This window comes from Callithrix jacchus, chromosome 3 (assembly GCF_049354715.1).
Source record: "Callithrix jacchus isolate 240 chromosome 3, calJac240_pri, whole genome shotgun sequence".
Taxonomy (NCBI): domain Eukaryota; kingdom Metazoa; phylum Chordata; class Mammalia; order Primates; family Cebidae; genus Callithrix; species Callithrix jacchus.
Window position 1 is genome coordinate 156,579,972 of NC_133504.1, and position 19,029 is coordinate 156,599,000.

Below are 19,029 nucleotides of genomic sequence, written 5' to 3' on the forward strand. Positions count from 1 at the left end.
CAGTTTTTTTCTTCCATTTTTAATGAGATATGCTTTCCTATCATTAAAACTGTCTTGGTGATCATTATCTGAAAGTTAAGTAAAATCATTTTGATGTTACTATTTATTATCAAATGAAAGATTTCTTTAAGGGCTCTTTTAAAAGGTGACCCACTGATGATAATGACAATGATGGTGATTTTGATGATACTTGTGATTATAATGATGATACAGCAAATGCAGGTGAAAGTTTAAAAGTTTTAAAGCTGTTTTTGGTTATCTAATTTGATACTCGATATAATATAAGATTCGCTAAACTGCTATCATCATGTATAGTGAAGTGTTATTATTTACTGACTGTGTGCCTTTGGGCAAGCTAACCGCTGGGTATAACGCTATTCATCTAAAAATTAAAATAATAGTACATCCTTCAGCATTTGATAAAATTAGGGTATAGCACTAGACATTGAGCTTGCAGATCGCAGGCACTCAGCATACATCAACTCCAATTCTCTAAATGGAAGTATGACCCTAACCTGGCAGCATCAGTCAGCCATGATGGACGTAAACTGTGCTGTTACAGCCTCAGATGGGAATGAGCATCCTAATGGGGAGGCTTATTTTCAGAATTCCTGGCCTGCCACCTGTGTGTTCTCAGGGCTGTTCTTAGAGGTTCCATGGAGTAGGTCAAGATGATCTACTATTGAGAAAAAGCTTTTCAAAGTGTGTAGAAATATCAACCAAAAGCATTGGCAGATCCGTTTTCTAAGTTAAGTTTTCCCTCCTGTATTTTCCTTAAACCTTTGGCACTGGCTCTCGTTTGTCTATGCTGACATAATATGATATCCACTTTAGTACACATTTTGTTTTTGGTATTTTAGATTTATAAAACAGTATTTGGTAGTTTTCCTCAAAGAGGCCTCTGGCTCTTGGGGGCTCTGCCTCCTAACCATGTATGACAACTAAAGGTTTAGGCCAGTGTATTTGGAATATGCAATATGTCTTACAAAAGACTGAAGTTTTATAGCTGTGAAGATTACTCTCAAATATGAAATGTTAGTCAAAGACATGAAAATACCTCTTGCTTAAAAATATATATGTTAGGGGCTGGGCGCGGTGGCTCACACCTGTAATTTCAGCACTTTGGGAGGCTGAGGCTGGTAGATCATGAGTCAAGAGATCAAGACCATCCTGGTGAAACCCTGTCTCTACTAAAAATACAAAAATTAGCTGGGTGTGGTGGCATGTGCCTGTAGTCCCAGCTATTCGGGAGGCTGAGGCAGGAGAATTGCTTGAACCCAGGAGGTGGAGGTTGCGGTGAGCTGAGATTGCGCCATTACACTCCAGCCTGATGCCTGGTGATGGAGCGAGATTCTGTCTCAAAAAAAAAAAAATATATATATATATATCTCTCCAGAGCTTTTGGATGATTAGAAAAGTCAACATTGCATCCTGAAAACTATAAAGCACTGTGTGTGTGTGTGTGTGTGTGTGTGTGTGTGTGTGTGTGAGAGAGAGAGAGAGAGAGAGAGAGAGAGAGAGAGACAGAGTTTGGATATTGGTCCCTGCACAAATCTCATGTCTAATTGCAATCCCCAAGGCTGGAGGTGAGGCCTGGTGGATAGTGTTTGGATAATGGGGTGAGATCCCTCATGGCTTGGTGCTGTCTTCCTAATGGTGAGTTCTTTGCAGATTCTGTCATTTAAAAGTGTGTGGCACCTCCACTGCCACCTCCTCTGTCTCCCTCTTGCTCCTAGTTTCATCATGCAACATACCTGCTCTCACTTCAACTTTGGCTATGAATAAAAGCTTCCTGAGGCCTCTCCAGAAACAGATGCTGGCACTATGCTTCCTGTGCACCTGCAGAACCATGAGCCAATTAAACCTTTTTCCTTATAAATTGCCCAGTCTCAAGTATTTCTTGTTAGCAATGCAAGAGCAGCCTAATACTGTGTGTATGCGTGTGTGTGTGTGTGTGGCATTGTTATACTTTTCTTGCTGACCTATCTATTGTCTCTTTTTAGCTTCTGTATTTATATGTTCCATCTCTTTAACTGAATTATAAGCCCACCAAACAGGGATTATAGCTGCCACCCATTGGGGAAACCCAGATAGTGTTCAGCAGTTTCATGTACAAGTGTAAGCACCTGGAGAGGTAAAATTTGGTTTATGTCTTAGTCTATTCTCACACTGATATAAAGATACTGCCAGAGACTGGGTAATTTGTAAAGGAAAGAGGTTTAATTAACTCAGAGTTCTGCATGGCTGGGGAGGCCTCAGGAAACTTACAATCATGATGAAAGTTGAAGGGGAAGAAACATGGCAGCAAGGGAGAAAGACAGCAGGGGAAACTTCCATTTATAAAAACATCAAGTGTCATGAGAACTCACTTACTATCATGAGAACAGCATGAGGGAAACTGCCCCCAAGATCCAAGCACCTCCCTCCAGATCCCTCCCTTGACACATGGGCACTACAATTCCAGATGAGATTTGGGTGGGGACAGAGAGCCAAACCATATCAGTTTACTATCTCGGCTTCACTACATTTTTGACTGTCAGAGCAAGGGAAAGTTACTCAAGTAATTTTGCCTCTCTGAGTCTCAGTTTCTTTATGTATAAAATAGATGCAGTAATAGTAAACAGTTTTTGTAAAGATTAAATGAGAGAAGGGTGCCTGTCAGAAGGACGTCACTCAGTACATAGATTTCTTCTCTTTCTTACTTTATAGACATTTGATGGGAAAATGACTAATAATGGATTTATTGTACTTGAATAGAATGTACCATGTATTCATTCTATTGAAAATGACAATAACTTCTTAGCAAATGTTATACTACTGAATTGCTGCTGATATGTTGAGCCTATATTTAATGAATTACAGTAGAGTTTACCATTCAGCCTCACAAAAATTAAGAGCCTTTTTATCTCTGAGGTCTAAAATCAGGTAAATATGTGCCTTGTGATTAATAACACATGCTCATTAGCAAACCCAAAGCACAACTTGAGGACTTGCTGTAGGTATTATAGGTGAAAGCTCTTGAGTGCATTTCAAATACCAGGAGTCATTTTGTTAATTCTTTCATTGATAGTGCTAAATTATCCTGCATAATGAGGCATCTGTTCAGAATAAGAATATGATTCTGACATGATCTGGACAATTGACCAGCTCTTCATGTCTAGACAGGGGCTGTTAGGGGGCACTAACAGACAGTAAGCCAAAACTTCCCTGACATCTAATTCATCAAATGTTATTTTTACATGATATAATTCAGTATTCAGTTTTCCTTTATTGGGTGACATCTTTCCTCTGGGATCTCTGACTTCATCTTTTTCTCCTTTAAACACTTTAAGTCTGACTATTGACTTTGGATTATTTTATTCCTAATCCTTGGGTTGGCATAGTGTTGACTGAAAGGCCCACTGCTCTCTGATTTTCCCTTCAGGTAAGTTTGAAATTACTGGCATTTCATGGCAGGCCTTCAGATCAGTGTTTATGAAGTTGCTGATGTATGCCTGTTTCCATTCTCTTAAACCATCATCATGGTAGTGTGGATGGGAAGGAGGACAGCCCTTTGTAAGACATTTTGAGACTGAGAATTCACATTTGACAATTTAGGTTTGACTTTCCAAAAGCCTTAATAAAGCCTTCCAATATTGTTATTTCTCTGGCCAGTTTTCTGTAATAGTTCTAGAATATGAAGTCCACTAGAACATAGATCTCACAAGGGCAGACATTTCTGTGTATTTTTTGTTCACATGAGCAGAACAGTGCCAGCCACGTGTTAGGTACTTGACGGATAATTGTTAAAGGAAAGGAGTCTAAAAATGAGAGAGAGAGGTGAGGATGCTTTAACAGGCTGTTGATTCCATTCTCATTTATTCCTGCCCCCTTTTACTTCCCTTTACCCAGGGAATAGAGTTTTCAAAGGTACCCAAGAGGGCACAAGACTATTTCTTTCTGTTTGTGGCTTGAAGGATGGATCTCCCTCTGCAGATGGTACAGTGATGGTATGGTTTGGCTGTGTCCCCACTCAAATCTCATGTTGAATTCTTACTGTTGTGGGAGGGACCTGGTGGGAGGTAATTGAATCATAGGGGCAGGTCTTTCCCATGCTGTTCTCATGATAGTGAATAAGTCTCATGAGAGCTGATGGTTTTAAAAAGGGGAGTTTCCCTGCACAATTTCTTTTCTTTTGTCTGCCACCATGTGAGATGTGCCTTTCACCTTTCCCCATGATTGTGGGGCCTCCCTAGCTATGTAGAATTGTAAGTCCAATAAACCTCTTTTTCTTTCTTTCTTTCTCTCTTTCTTTCTTTCTTTCTTTCTTTCTTTCTTTCTTTCTTTCTTTCTTTCTTTCTTTTTCTTCTTCTTCCTCTCCTCCTCCTCCTCCTCCTCCTCCTCCTCCTCCTCCTCCTCCTCCTTCTTCTTCTTCTTCTTGTAAATTTCCCAGTCTCAGGTATGTCTTTATCAGCAGTGTAATAACAAACTAATACAAATGAGTTGCAATAGCACAGTGGGGCTCTCAGGCAGGCCTGTTTTTCATCTAATACTGAGAGGAAGGCTGTGGAGCCCTTCATTCTGATGTGACCTTCAGAATGGCCTTATCTCCTTTGCTGGATATCACCTCATGTATGAACTGATCATAAATACCTGGTTGTGGTGATCTTTTTCTCTTCATCTGTCTGGGGCTTCTCCACACTTTTCTCACCTCTGGGTGTCTTTGTCTTGACAGACAGTTTTACTAAGACTATAGATAATTGTCCCTCCAAAGACTTTCTCAGCATTCATAGTTTAACATATATTTAACACAACAAAAACACTTCTCCCACATAAGATTCAATAGTATACAAAAATGAAGTGTTCTCTATTCTGTTCCATTGGTCTATGCAACTGTTTTTATGGTATGAGATCTAAAAATTAAAGCAACTGTATTCATGGAGATAGAGAGTAGAGAGAGGCTACTCTCTTGTTACCAGAGAGAGGCTGGGAAGGGTGGTAGTGGGCTTTTGGGGGAGACAGAGATGGTTAATGGGTTCCAAAAAATAGAAAGAATGGATAAGAGATGCTATTTGATCACACAACAGGTTGACTATATCCATAATAACTTAATTGTACTTTTATAAAACTAAAAAATGTGTAATTGTGCATAACACAAAGGATGAATGCTTGAGAACATAGGTACCCCATTCTTCATTATGTGGTTATTTCACATTGCATGTCTGTATCACAACATCTCATGTACCCCACAAATATATACACCTACTATGTACTCACAAAAATTAAAAATTTAAAAATTTTTTTAAAATATAGGGAACATGATTTGCATTTTTCAAGGGATTTATAGGATACTAGCCTTATTAAGTTTTTAATTTCTGAAATTTACTTAAATTTTTATAAATATCAGTCTTATATTTGTAAATATCATCTCCCAAATACCTCTGAGCTGAAATTTGAGTCATTTTAAAGAACTGAATGGAGAAAAGATGAGGCTTTTAGTAAATTGAAGAATTTCTCCCAAAAGCCTTACTGCCATGGAGGGTAATCTTACCAAGAAATGTCTTTGAGACATAGTTTCCTCACCCATGTAAAGAATGCGATAATCTTGTTGAATAAAATCAGTTGAATGAATGATTTATTGTTCAAATGAGAATGAATATTAATGTACTAGTGACTCATAATGTACCGTATGTTTTTATTCTGGGAAGAGGGTTGCAGAGTGAAGTGAGAGCTCATTCTGAGACAGAAGAGGTGGATTCAGTCTTGATGATGTCATTCATTCTGCAAGTGTGATGGGCACCTTTTGGCTTACACTCAACCATCTATTTCTCAGGTTCATAACTTCACTTTGGAAATGTAAAGTTACTTTGTTTTAAAATATGTGGTTTGGGTCAACAAATCTCAGCCCAGCGTCAAAGGTACTCCCATGGGGTTGTCGGGAAAATCAAATGAGTTACTATATTCAAAGCAGTGAGAACAATGCCTTCCTGGCATTTAATAAGTGTTGTTGTTAAACAAATCTATGTTTTCTTTGTTTTTAAATAATTCCTGTAAGATATTACAATAATACAAATCATTGGAATAAATGACATTCTGGCATTTTATCATAAACTCTACGGCCTCTCTTCTCATTTATGAACTCATTTGACGAATTAGCCAATCAGTTTTTATGATGCAGCTGGTACATGCACTACTTTAGTTAGGGCAGAATACAAAGGCAACAACAACAAGGTTTATGTTTTTATGAATCTTAGAAGAAAAGTGTCTTATTCAGAATTTTCACTCACCTAAAGGGTCTGAAGTCAAGACTACCCTACTTGCTGCAAATGAATTAAATGTGTATTATCATAGTGGGTGAATTGCCCATTTTTTACCCATTCATGGTTTAACTGGATACAACTAGATGATTTGATACCTGTATATTTTATGGGTTTTCTGCTTTTCTATTCTGGTGGCTAGTATAGAGAGAGAAAGGAGGGAGTGAAATGGAGGTCTCATGTATGGATTAAGTTGCTCAGAGGATCTTTTTAAGTTGAAGCACACGAGCAACACTAAATCCTACTGTTTTCAGTTATATCACATGTTCTCACAAAAGCATTCCTCAGCTCCTGTAGAAAAAATGTGTTTTTTCATTTTGTTTTATAGGAGCACATATAAAAGCAATAGGACATTTGGCTTTTGTAATCATAGCTGCACATTTGAGAGGGGCAGATTTTTAAAGTGAAGGCTGTGTCTATTTTTACACCTTAGTTATATCTCTTTTTTCATTGTTCTGTGTAATTTATTGGGGGAAAAATCTAGTGATAACAAGCATATATAATTGCCCCATAATATTGCTGAAATATGTTTTAAATGTATAAAATGGGAGTTAGAAAACATATAAAGCTTGGAAAATCATGTTCTGTGATTCTGGGAATCAATATGTTCATCTTTGTTTCCTCTGCTTGAGAGGATCTCTCCCTCATTTCTTTTTCCTGGCAAGCTTCTACTCAATCCTTCAACATCCAACTCAAACATCATGTTCCCTAATCTTTTTTCTTTCTCTATGCACTCCCTACTTTGAGGATATCCTCCTCAGCGATAACTCTACTTTTTATCTACAGTTATGCATCACTTAACAAAGGGAATACATTCTGGGAAATGCATTGGTAGGTGATGTTGTCATTGTGTGAACATCACAGAATGTACTTATACAAACCTAGATGATAGAGCCTACTACACACCTAGGTTGTATGGTAGAGCTTATTGCTCCTAAGCTACAAACCTGTACAGCATGTGACTGTACTGAATACTGTAGGCAAGTGTAACACAATAGTTGTTTGTGTGTATATAAACTTATATGGTTTGGCTGTGTCACCACCCAAATCTCATCTTGAATTTCCACGTGTTGTGGGAGGGACCTGGTGGGAGATAATTGAATCATGGGGATGGCTTCATCCATACTGTTCATGTGGTAGTGAATAAGTCTCACGAGATCTAATCATTTGACATGGGGAAACTCATTTTGCTTGGATCTCATTCTCTTTGTTTGCCTTCTGCCATCCATGTAAGATGAGATTTGCTCCTGCTTGCCTCCCACCATGATTGTGAGGCCTCCCCGGCCAAGTGGATCTGTAAGTCCATCAAACCTCTTTCTTGTGTAAATTGCCCAGCCTTGGATATGTCTCCATCAGCAGTGTGAGAACAGACTAATACAGTAAACATAATTAAACATAGAGAAGGTAGAGTAAAAATACAATAATATCGTACAGGACCACCTTTGTATATGCAATCTGTTGTTGATGGAAATGTCATGATGCGGTGCGTAACTGTATCACTATTATTGCTCTTGTGTCATTGCACTGTAGTTACTTGTTAATCAGTCTGAATTTGTTTCCAGGTTGCATTCCTAGAAGATGGAGTTGGTATCTTACTTGATCATAATTGTAGATACTGTGCATAGTAAGTTGCCTGTTCCAGAGTCAATTCTAGATAAGTATTTGTGGAATGCATAAGTAGTATCACCCTTCCATGACCTCACCAGGATTTGAGCATGGAAATTAGACAGTATGTGTCAGGTCGTCGGGGATGTTCCAGTTAGTGGTTTGGTGGATGGGTGCAATCCTTCTAATCTTTTTGGGGAAATTTGTGATTCTGTGACACTGTCCCTAAGTCCAGAGCAATGGATACATAATGCGCATTACTAAAGCAGAAGGTATATACATATTTTTGTATAAGACAATGTTGTTGTTATATAGCCTATCTTTCTTAATGCTGTATTTGAAATTAGGTTTTGTGAACTATCAGCTCTTTTAAAAAATCTGCATTTAGGCACTGCTTGAAATGGTCCAATTTGCTTTATAATTAATGTAGTGACAGAAACTGTAAATTGTCCATCTCCAAACCTTCCTTTTGTACTGGAGGAATATATCCAAGTTACCGGTGGTGAATCCATACATGTCTGCAGCAATCTCAATTCTTGCCTCCTCAGAAGAAAGAATTTGACTGAGGGGCATAAGGTAGAAGGAGAAACTGAAGCAAGTTTCAGAGCAGTAGTGAAAGTTTATTAAAAAGGCTTAGAAGAGTAAGGAAAGAAAAGAAGGAAAATACAACTCGGAAGAGGGTCAAGTGGGCAACTTGAGCAACTAAGTTTACAGCTTGACCTCTTGATTTGGGTGTTATACATTGGCAAATTTCCAGGATCTTGCGTTACTTCTCCTCACTCCTGAGATCTTATTGGGAAACTGCTGATCCGTTTCAGGTGTTGTCTGTTAGGAGCCTGCCTTTCCCTGACACTGGCTGTGACCAATTATTACTTCAGAGAAGCAGTTGAAAACCGCCTGACCATCACCTGATGGTCACCCAACAGTCCAAGAATGTGTGCATATGTGTGTGTGTTTGTGTATGTAGGTGTTTATGTGTGGTGGGGGAAACCCTTTCCTACCCTTCTCACACATGACTAGCTACCCATTGTAACACTTTCCCATACCTTCCTCTGCCTTAGAGAGTAGGAAGCTGAAACATCTGCCCAGATCCCTCTACACATTTGTTGACCACAGCGCAGGTTTCTAACTAATGAGATGAAGGCAAATTTTTCCAAAAAGGCCTTTGTTATGAACTGTATATTTTTACATCACCAAAATCCATATGTTGAAATCCTAACTTCCACTATTATAGTATTAGAAGGTGGTGTTTTGGGGAGGTAATGAGGGTGGAGCTATCATGGATGGGATTAGTGCCCTTATAAGAAGAAACACAGGAATGTTTATTTCCATCTCAGCTATGTGAGGCTATGAGAAGACAAATGGCCATCTACTGACTAGGAAGAATGTCCTCACTGGGCACCAAATCTGCCAGCACCTTGATCTTGGACTTCTCAACCTGCAGAACTGTGAGAAATAAATGCTTGTTGTTTAAGCTACCCAGTCCATGGTATCTTTTTACAACAGCATAAAATAACTGACATCTTCCCTTCCTAAAGTAAGGGACAAAGCCTTGCCTCTTCTTCCCGTTTGGATCATAAATGCAACGTCTATAGAAGCAGAAGCCATTTGACACCACAAGGACTAAAACCATAGCCAGAAATGACAGGATAAGAAGATGGAATGATCATGGAAGATACCACTGAACCATCCAGTTCTGGGTTGCTTTCATTGGGCCTTCTTATGATGCAAGCCAAAAAGGCCTCTTATGTGTATACCGCCATTACAGTTGAGTTTTCTATTCCTGTCAGCCAAATACAACTAACACACCATGTCCAATAAGATAGGCTGGTTCATACTGCAGTATATGAAAAACCTGGAAATTTCAGAAGTTTTACTATATAAAAGAGTTTATTTTATGTGGCAGCCCTGATGAAGGGTCAGGTAATTCTCTAAAATATCCATGTGTTAGCTCAGCTTTACAGGTTGTTGAGCTCTTATGGCAATTTCATGTCAACACATGCTGTCATGATTGTCAAGGAAGGGGAAGGAAGCAGAGATAAAGATTAAAACAAGTGCAATTAAATGCTGTGGCCAGAAGTGACACACATCATTGGCCAAACCAAATCACCTGTTCAGGACTAACATCAAGAGTATGGAGAAGAACAGTATCCCGGCACACCTGAGAGAGGAGCCTGAAAACATTGGTCAGCAACACTGATGTCTCCTGAGGTTGTCAAAGATCTTCATCGTCAATTGAAAACTAAAGGAATGCTGTGACTGAAAAAATGCTATTCCTATCAAACTATGCAACACCAATGATGTTTCTCACAGGGTTAAAAAATTCTAAAATTCATATGGAACCAAAAAAGAGCCTGAGTAGCTAAAGCAATCTTAAGAAAAAAGAGCAAAGCTAGAAACATCACATTACTCAACTTCAAATTATGTGACAAGACTACAGTAACCTAAACAGCATAGTACTGGGAGAAAAACAGACACATAGACCAATGGGACAGAATAAAGACCCTAGAATTAAACACCTGAAATCATTTGATCTTTGACAAAGTCAACAAAAACAAGTAGTAAGGGAAGGACTCGCTACTCAACAAACGATACTGGGATAACTGGTTAGCCATATGCAGAAGATGGAAGCTGGACCTCTTCTTTTTACCATATACAAAAAGCAACTCAAGATGGATTAAAGATTTAAGTGTGAAACTTAAAGCTATAAAAATTCTATAAGAAAACCTAGGAAATACCATTCTGGACACAGGCCTGGCAAAGGCCAGGGCCTTTCATATTGAAGATGTCAAGAACAATTGTGACAAAAACAAAAATTGACAAATAGGACCTAATTAAACTAAAGAGCTTCTGCACAGCAAAAGAAATTATCAACATGCAACCTACAGAATGAGAGAAAACATTTGCAAACTATGCATCCAACAAAGGCCTAATATTCAGAATCTACAAGGAACTTGTTAATCTATAAATCAACAAGCAAAAAACGACCCCATTAAAAATGCAGCAAAGAAAAGGAATAGACAATTCTCAAGAGAAACTCATATGGTCAACAAGCATATAAAAATATACAACATTACTGATCATTAGAGAAATGCAAATCAAAACTACAATGATATGCCATCTCACATCAGTCAGAATGGGTATAATTAAAAAGTCAAAAAATAACACATGCTGGCGAGGCTGCAGAGAGAAGGGAATATATATACACTGCTGGTGGGAATTCAGATTTAGTTCAGCTACTGTGGAAAGCAGTTTTGTGATTTCTCAAAGAACTTGAAACAGAACTACCATTCAACCCAGCAATCCCATTACTGGATGCATACTCCCCAAAACAGAAGTTGTTCTATCATTTAGACACATGCACATATATGTTCACTGCAACACTGTTCACAATAGCGAAGACATGGAATCAACCTAGATGCTCATCAATGGTAGACTGGATAAAGAAAACATCGTACATATATACCATGGAATTCAGCCATAAAAAGAATGAGTTCATGTCCTTTGTGGCAACCCTGATAGAGCTGGAGGCCATTATCCTAAGCAAACTAATACAGGAACACAAAACCAAATACCACATGTTCTCCCTTATAAGTGGGAGCTAAACATTGAGCACACATGGGCACAAAGAACATAGACACTGGGGCCCACTTGAGGGTGTAGGGTAGAAGGAGGATGAGAATTGAAAAACTACCTATTGGGTATTATGCTTGTTACCTGGGTGATGAAATAATGTGTATACCAAACCTCTGTGACATGCAATTTATCTATATAAAAACTTGCACATGTACCCCTGAACCTAAACTAAATGTGAAAAAAATGATCAGGCAAAGATGTTAGGATAGTGTAATGAAATAATTGTGCAAAAAACCAAATTATTCTTGTCCTAGTCTAGTCAATAATACAATCCCCTTAGGTTTCCTGCATGGTTATGGCTCAGAGCAGAGCTTTAGTAGTAACCGTCATGGAAGCAAGTGTAATGGATGCAAGAGGGGCATGACACAGTGGAACTTGGAGACATTCTCATTCACCCACTGGTTATTTTCCACAGGTGCTCTGATTTTTCTCCTCCCAACTTAAAATCTGCTGTGATTCTAAAGATCAAATAGAAAGGATTGCTGCTGATCTGTAATTGCTCAGGACACTTCCCAGCTGCCCTCTCAGCAGGTCCTTCTGTGTAACTTGTTTTATTATGATTGTAACTCCAGTAAAGTGATTTTTAAGTCTCTGGGAGTTTGGTAAATAGAATTGAGTTGAACCGTGACTCAGAACACAAGGCTATCATGTGCACTCAATGCAGAAACTGTCGCATGCTACAGGGGAAATGACTCCAGCTGTGGAAATATCAGCCAACAAAATGTGCTTTTCTATATATAGTGCTCTTCTGGGCTATTATGGATATTCAGTGAAAGTATTAAGGAAGTGAGGGGCACTGTGGGGAAAAAGCAACTCTATCAGAGGGTTAGCTCTGCCGCTGAGTTTGGAATTGTAATGATTTTCACAGTCGGGGCTTCTGTTACAGGCTTGGTATTTTCTAGTTGAGTGACCTTGTCACTTCCTCTTCCTAAACCTCAGTTTCCTCATCTGTGCAGTGGGGTTGGGAGAGGATGATACCATTAATCTCACAAGATTTCTGCGGTAATAAACAATTGCAAGAGATTCAGAATTTATCAGTGCCCACTCCTGTTCTTTGTAGGTTTCTTCTTTCACAGCAGGGAGAATAATTGTAAGATGGTTTAGATTTTTCAGGATAAGAATAATTATTTTAAAATTCTCTTCTAAAAGTTCTTCTTTGAAGCCTTTGTATTTCTTTAAGATATTTCAGACTTAAAGAGAACATGCCATTTTCTTTCTTCTTAGAAGTCTTTAGAAAACTGTTATAAATACTAATATTTGAATTCATTTTTTTTCTGGGAGGATTTTGAATACCAGGTTAGAGTAAAGGTAGAAGACGTTTTGATTAAATTTCAGACTTGCTTTGTCTATTGGAAGCATGGCTCAGTGGTGTCAGGAAAGAGTCTGAGTTCAGCAGAGAGAAACGTCAAAGAGATGCAGGTGGAAAATCTTTTAGCCAGACTGGATGGGTACCAGGAGGGATGATTCCCTGAAGACTTCAGATGAGCCTGTAATGGGTTATGACCACATCTGAATACAGTAGCTTGTATTAGGCCATGCAGATTAGGTTAAGCAAATGTCCTTAAAGAAGGCAAGGGTGCAGAGAGAAAGAAGAGTTGGAGTATGATATAGGATAACAATAACAAAAATAACTAGAGCTAGGAAATACCAAACTACAACAATGTGCTGATGATAATGTGCTAATGGCTAATATTTATTTAGAACTTAGTATGGGTTGGGTGTCGTTCTAAGGGGAGCAGATCAAAATCTCGAAAGAGATAATCCCAAATGTTGAAATCTGAAAAGATCAAAATCCTGAAAATGTAATTCTGAAAAAAATTTACAAATTATTTAGAAGATATTTATTTTCACTTTAAAAGAGCATTTGTTTGAGGAACATATGAAAACATGACAGAACGTTTCATAATCCACTTTACACAACAAAACAGTCAATAATAACATACGTATTTTTATAAGCATAAACAATCAGGTATACCAATAAGAGTTACATAAGTATAACAATTATGAGCAGATAAACCATATTCATAAAGAAATAGGTCAATAAGGGAGATGTGTAAACACATCTCACTATGGCTGGTGATCGTGTACATCCATCTTTAGAAATGTGGTCCTCTGAAATAGTAACACACAGCCTAAATCTTTTGACAAGATTCATTAGATACTGTGATAGGTCACCAACACATATGTAGTTGCCCAAAGAGCTGGAATCTTGAGAAATTTTGTCTTTTGCAAATGCAGATGTACAAAAAAGATGTCTCTTCACTTATTGAGGAAGTTTCAACACTTTTACACACATGCACAATGCTTACACACAAAGGCAACCTTGTGGTAATGCACTTTTGTGGAGTGAAATTTGCAAAAAATGCGCAAAACAAAGTAGAACTCTTTAAAAGTCTTTGCACAATTTATACCTCCAGTATTGGAAATGATGCAAAGACAAAATATATAGTCATTCCTAGCTCCCTAAACCACACTTAATTTCCAGATAACAACAATAGCAAGGTAATAGTTTCTCCTAACATGATCTTGTGGTCATGGTTTTTGGGATTTTAGACATTAGGGATTTTGATGTTTTAGGATTTCAACATTTGGGATTATGGTGCTCAGGATTGCATCTTTTGGGATTAAGATCCATACTCCATGCTAAGTGCGTTATCACTGCCGTCTCATTTAGTCTTCAAAATAACCCCATGTGACCGTTCCTATTATTATCTCCACTTTACAGAAAAGAAGACTGCAGTTCTTAGGTTTAAGTAACTTCTGCTAAGAAAGTAAATGGTCAAGTCACCATTTAAACCCAGCTCTGCTTGATTATAAATTCTGTTTCTCCCCTTCTCCCCCAGGTTTGCCATGCCATCTCTATGTTAATGAGGTTGCAAGAGTGCAAGAGTCTTTTGACTCCTCCAAAGAGAGATCAGACATGAGACAGCAAAGGAATAAAACTGGAGCAGTTAAGGTAGGGGCATAGATGTGAGAGAGTTCAGATTACGTGAAATAAACTTGCTCTGAGGCTGCCTCTGCTTTAACATGGAGGCTTCTCTGGCCCTTTCTTGGTACTAATTTCTTTGCTTCTTGTTTGGCCAATCTGGTTGACCATGAATTTCACTCCCAGATGCAAGAAAACCAACTGAGACTCCATTCTCTTAGTTGCCCAGAATGTGATTTAAAAAGTGATGAATACTGAGATCAGGAGTTGACCCTATTTAAGAAATATAATGTCAAATTTGGTCCCTTCCATTCCTCTTGAAAGATAGGTTACTAAGGGGAAACAGGTATAATGCCTTTAAGCCAGTACCCACTTCATTCGATGCCAGAGAAATATCACAGACAGATAAAATTCCAGTGACCAAAAGTAGTTTCGAAGCAATCCAAGTCATTTTTACATATTCTTATATTTTCTAAGCATCATGATTCTTAGAATCCCCACACAATCCTAAGCATCTCCAATTTCCTGTTGCAAGTGCTGCCTTCATATCCTGCAGCTTTTCCTATGCCTCTTATTTCAAAACTCCCTTGAAGATTTCTCTACCAGCCCAAGCCTACACAGTCTTGTCCTTTCTCTCTTAACTCTTAATCTGTACCCTTTGTTGGTGGAGAACCCAAAAAGAATGAGAAGGTCAAGGTTGAATCCTGATTAGAGGAATACATGCAGAAGAAACTTGAGAAAACTCTTCACTTAATAACTTCTATCCCACCACCATCATAATAGCATTTGTTGACCACCAGCCCGTGAAGTGGGAGTTGGAGGGGAGGGCTCAAAGTGGGTAGAGCCACTGCTTTCACATATGGTGTAGAAAGCATTGTGTGGCGCTGGGATACCAGTTTTCCCTCTTTGAAATGCAATTTCTCAGTTTCTTCTTATCTGGAGAGTCATGAAAGGCTATTAGTTTAAAATTTAATTTTGCACTGGAGCATGCTTTTAATGGAAGCAGGCTCATCAAGTCAGCTCTCAATCATGCCCAAATACTTACTGGGGGACATGTTTGGTCTCTAGAAGGAATTCGTGCTCAGTAGTTTAGGAGAACCTCCAGTAGGATAAATGAAAGCATTTTTCTCTCACACAAAAGAATCAAATTTATTATTGCTTCAAGTTAAACACCTACAGTGTTTGTCTCATTTATTTACATAATTGTATCTCATTACAGTTCTTTTAACCCTAGCACCACTGCAGTCCTGTTCAGTGCAGAAGGCAAATGTTTACTAATTTGAGGCCAGATGGAAAGCTTGATAAATTTTAACATTATGCCCAAGAGAGCACTGTTTAAAAACTCTACCTGATGCTTAACTAATTGGATGCATACTTTGATTGCAATACTTTTCTGGTCAGGTTTAATGCATTGTTTTTTGAACTGTGGTCAAGATTGCAAAAGTTGTAAGTCATCTAAACATTTTATGGTAGGAAGTTGTACGCCATTTGACAGCTGTTAAAAATTTTAAAAAGGAATATGATAACCATATTTTAGAGAGAGAGACTTATTTGCCCAGAGTTTAATGGTCCCATAAAATATAATATTTATATGTTAGCTGATGTATTGTGATCACAGATATGTTTGAATTTATGGAATAAACTACAGCAGCACTAATGGTAATAAAGGAGGCCATAAATGGCAAAAATACCGAACTAACCAGAAACATCACCGTGATGAACATTCCAATAGTTTCCCCATGGAGTCTTTTCTCTTTGCACATAACATGTAAGTTAAAAGGAGAGATTTGCATTTCACGTTAGAAGCACCAACTGGTAATTTATGTTCAGTGTTCATTTCTCTCCATTTTCCTTTAGTAATAGCACCTCTCAGGTTTTGACTGGGCACATTGCTGACCTGGAGAGACGGAACTTCTGAGCCTCGTTTGTGATTAGATATGGCCATCCAAATGCTGGGCAATGAGATGTAAACAGATATGATATATGCAATTGACAAACAAAGCCCTGTAAATGAAGATGCATGCTTGCACTTCTCTTTGACTCTGCTGTTTGCTGGAGGCAGACATGATGACCAGAGAGACTGTACACCTTAGAAGCCAAGATGCAGACACCGTGGTGGACATTGGTGGAGCTTCCCTTCTACACCTCAACTACCCATTACTGGGTTTTGCATGAGAAGGAAAGAAATTTCTATCTTGCTGAGCCTGTGTATTTTGTATTCTCTTTGTTATAAGAGCTTGATTGTCCCATTTTAATACAGAATTCTAATTCTTCGTGCTGATTCTTTTGGAGAAGAGTGTCAATGAGCAGTAGAATCCCCTCTACAAGGGCAGCTGAAAGAAAAAGCATCTTCAAGTTAGCATACTGTCCCTTCTAAATCATCGTATTAAAAAAGTTAATTCTTTTTGAATGTTAATTCTAATATGAAATGTTGAGGAAAGCTTCAGAGAAAAAGTGGCATTTGCACTGAGACTTTAGTGTCATGTGCACATTCGCCAGCTGGAGGAAATCTAAACAAAGACATGGAAACATGTGGCTAAAAGTATAGAGTTTCTGGTGAGATTGTAAAAGCAATTTTATGATGGCATATTTGCAAGATTGCTGTGCACTTTGTTAAGGAGTTTGGATTTATTCCACACACAATGAAGAAGTGTCTAACCATTTAAATTCTGGAATTGACAAGACCAAATCTGTGTTTAGAAAAAATACTCTGGCAGCATGGGAAGAAACATTTGAAGAGAAAGTGGAGGCAGGGAACCATGGCTTTCAAATTCCTGCCATTCACTTAATTTTGTCAAGGGTTCTATCTCTATCCATCCATCTACCTACCTACCTATAATCTATTTACCTACCTATAATCTATCTATCTATCTATCTATCTATCTATCTATCTATCTATCTATCTATCTAATCTATCATCTATCTATCTATCTATCTATCTATCTATCTATCTATCTATCTATCTATCTATCATCTGTCTGTCTTCATACCTACCTACTTTACAGTAAGCATATTTTTAAATTTGGACTCAGTGTGTTATAATTTTTAACACAGTAAAATACATATTTATTTTTAAAGAGTTTATCATTGTCCCTCTTTAATCTATCCTGTATGTCTCCATGGTAAGCATACTACTCTCAGGACAAATATTCATCTGGTGCACACTGGGATGGCTTCCCACTTGTTCCAGTATTGAAATGTTGCCCTACCAGTTGTTATATAGCTGATGCCTGAGCTCCTATCACTCACCTCCACAGCTCTGGCTACCTGGTGCACCCCTAAGAACCCAAGACCACTTCTTGATTTAGCATTCAGATGTCTTGGGGCTCTGACCCGCCCTACAGTGGGCTTCTGCTCTGATTGATTGAGCCTAGTCATAATTAGTTTTATAGATTTTAAATTTTAATCTTGGAAGTACATTACGGACCATAGATTATTTTGTCTATAGCAATAGTAGGAGGAAAGGAAAAGAAGGAACAAATTTAAGATACATTTTGAACATAAAATGTAGGGAATTGACAATTGATTTAATGTGGGAATAAAGAAGAGTGTTAAAAATCTGGTCTTTTAATTTGTGTAAGTAGATGGTTGGTGATACCATTAACTAGAAATGAGATAAAGGGCATACACACTTGGAGAAGGGAAATAATGTGCGTAGCCATACCGAGATTGAGATGCCATTGCAGCATCCACAAGGAGATGGTTCAGAATGAGTTGGATATGAGGGTGTGCTGGCAAATATTAAACCACTTATTCTCAAACAATAAAGAAGAAAGCTCCTTTTTTCTGAAGCATTTGCTGATTTCCATGGTGTAGATATTCCCACCATGTCCAAGTTTAATACCAATGTGATGTCAACAATGCAGAGTTGGGAAGAGATGGGCACAATCTGCTCTTACAAGCCCATTCCAGCACATTATTGGTTGGATACCTAGGTCTGGATCTCAGCATGAGGTCTGAAGATGATAGATAAATTTGGCAGGCAACAAGCTGTGTATTTTAAAACCTTTAAACTATTGAGTTTTGATTTTTGCTCCAGAACTTGGTAAATTAAAAATCTATATGTATTCCATTTTGCTGCTAAAAGGCCTATATATTGTGCAGATGTTGTATGCAGTGTCTATTTGATCAGGTTCGTTCATTTTTTCAAGTTTTCCATGTTCCTATTGAATTCTTTGCTTTCTTACTAATTACTGAGAGATGTTTATTAAAACTTCCTTTTGCTATGAGTTTGTTTAGTTGTGTACATTTTCGGAACCATGTTATTTTAAGTGAATAAAAAGTGAAATATCTTTCAAGCAAATTGAAAGTTTGATTACTGTAACATCCCTCTTTATCTCTAGAAATGCTCTTGTGTTAAAGTCCATTTTATATGATACTGACATGACTACTTCAGCTTTCTTTTACATGATACATTTTAACCTTTCTGTATTCTTAAGTTTAGATATTTATGTTTAAAATAGCACATTATTTTTAAAAAATTAAGCCTGATAATTTTTGTCTCTTAATTAGATTGTTTATTTTATTTGCTTTTGAATAAGTCAGGGTCTAATCCAGAGATAAAAA

General features: G+C 37.9%; 1 long non-coding RNA gene across 1 annotated transcript in view; it reads left to right on the top strand.

Annotated features, from left to right (window-relative positions):
• LOC118152329 (uncharacterized) overlaps positions 1–18,766 on the top strand; it is a 53,925-nt gene extending 35,159 nt beyond the window's left edge. The window contains exons 2-3 of the long non-coding RNA XR_004740996.3: positions 14,381–14,493; positions 16,321–18,766. This is a non-coding gene — a long non-coding RNA (uncharacterized LOC118152329). The remainder of the gene's footprint in view (positions 1–14,380; positions 14,494–16,320) is intronic.
• The last annotated feature ends 263 nt before the right edge of the window (positions 18,767–19,029 follow it).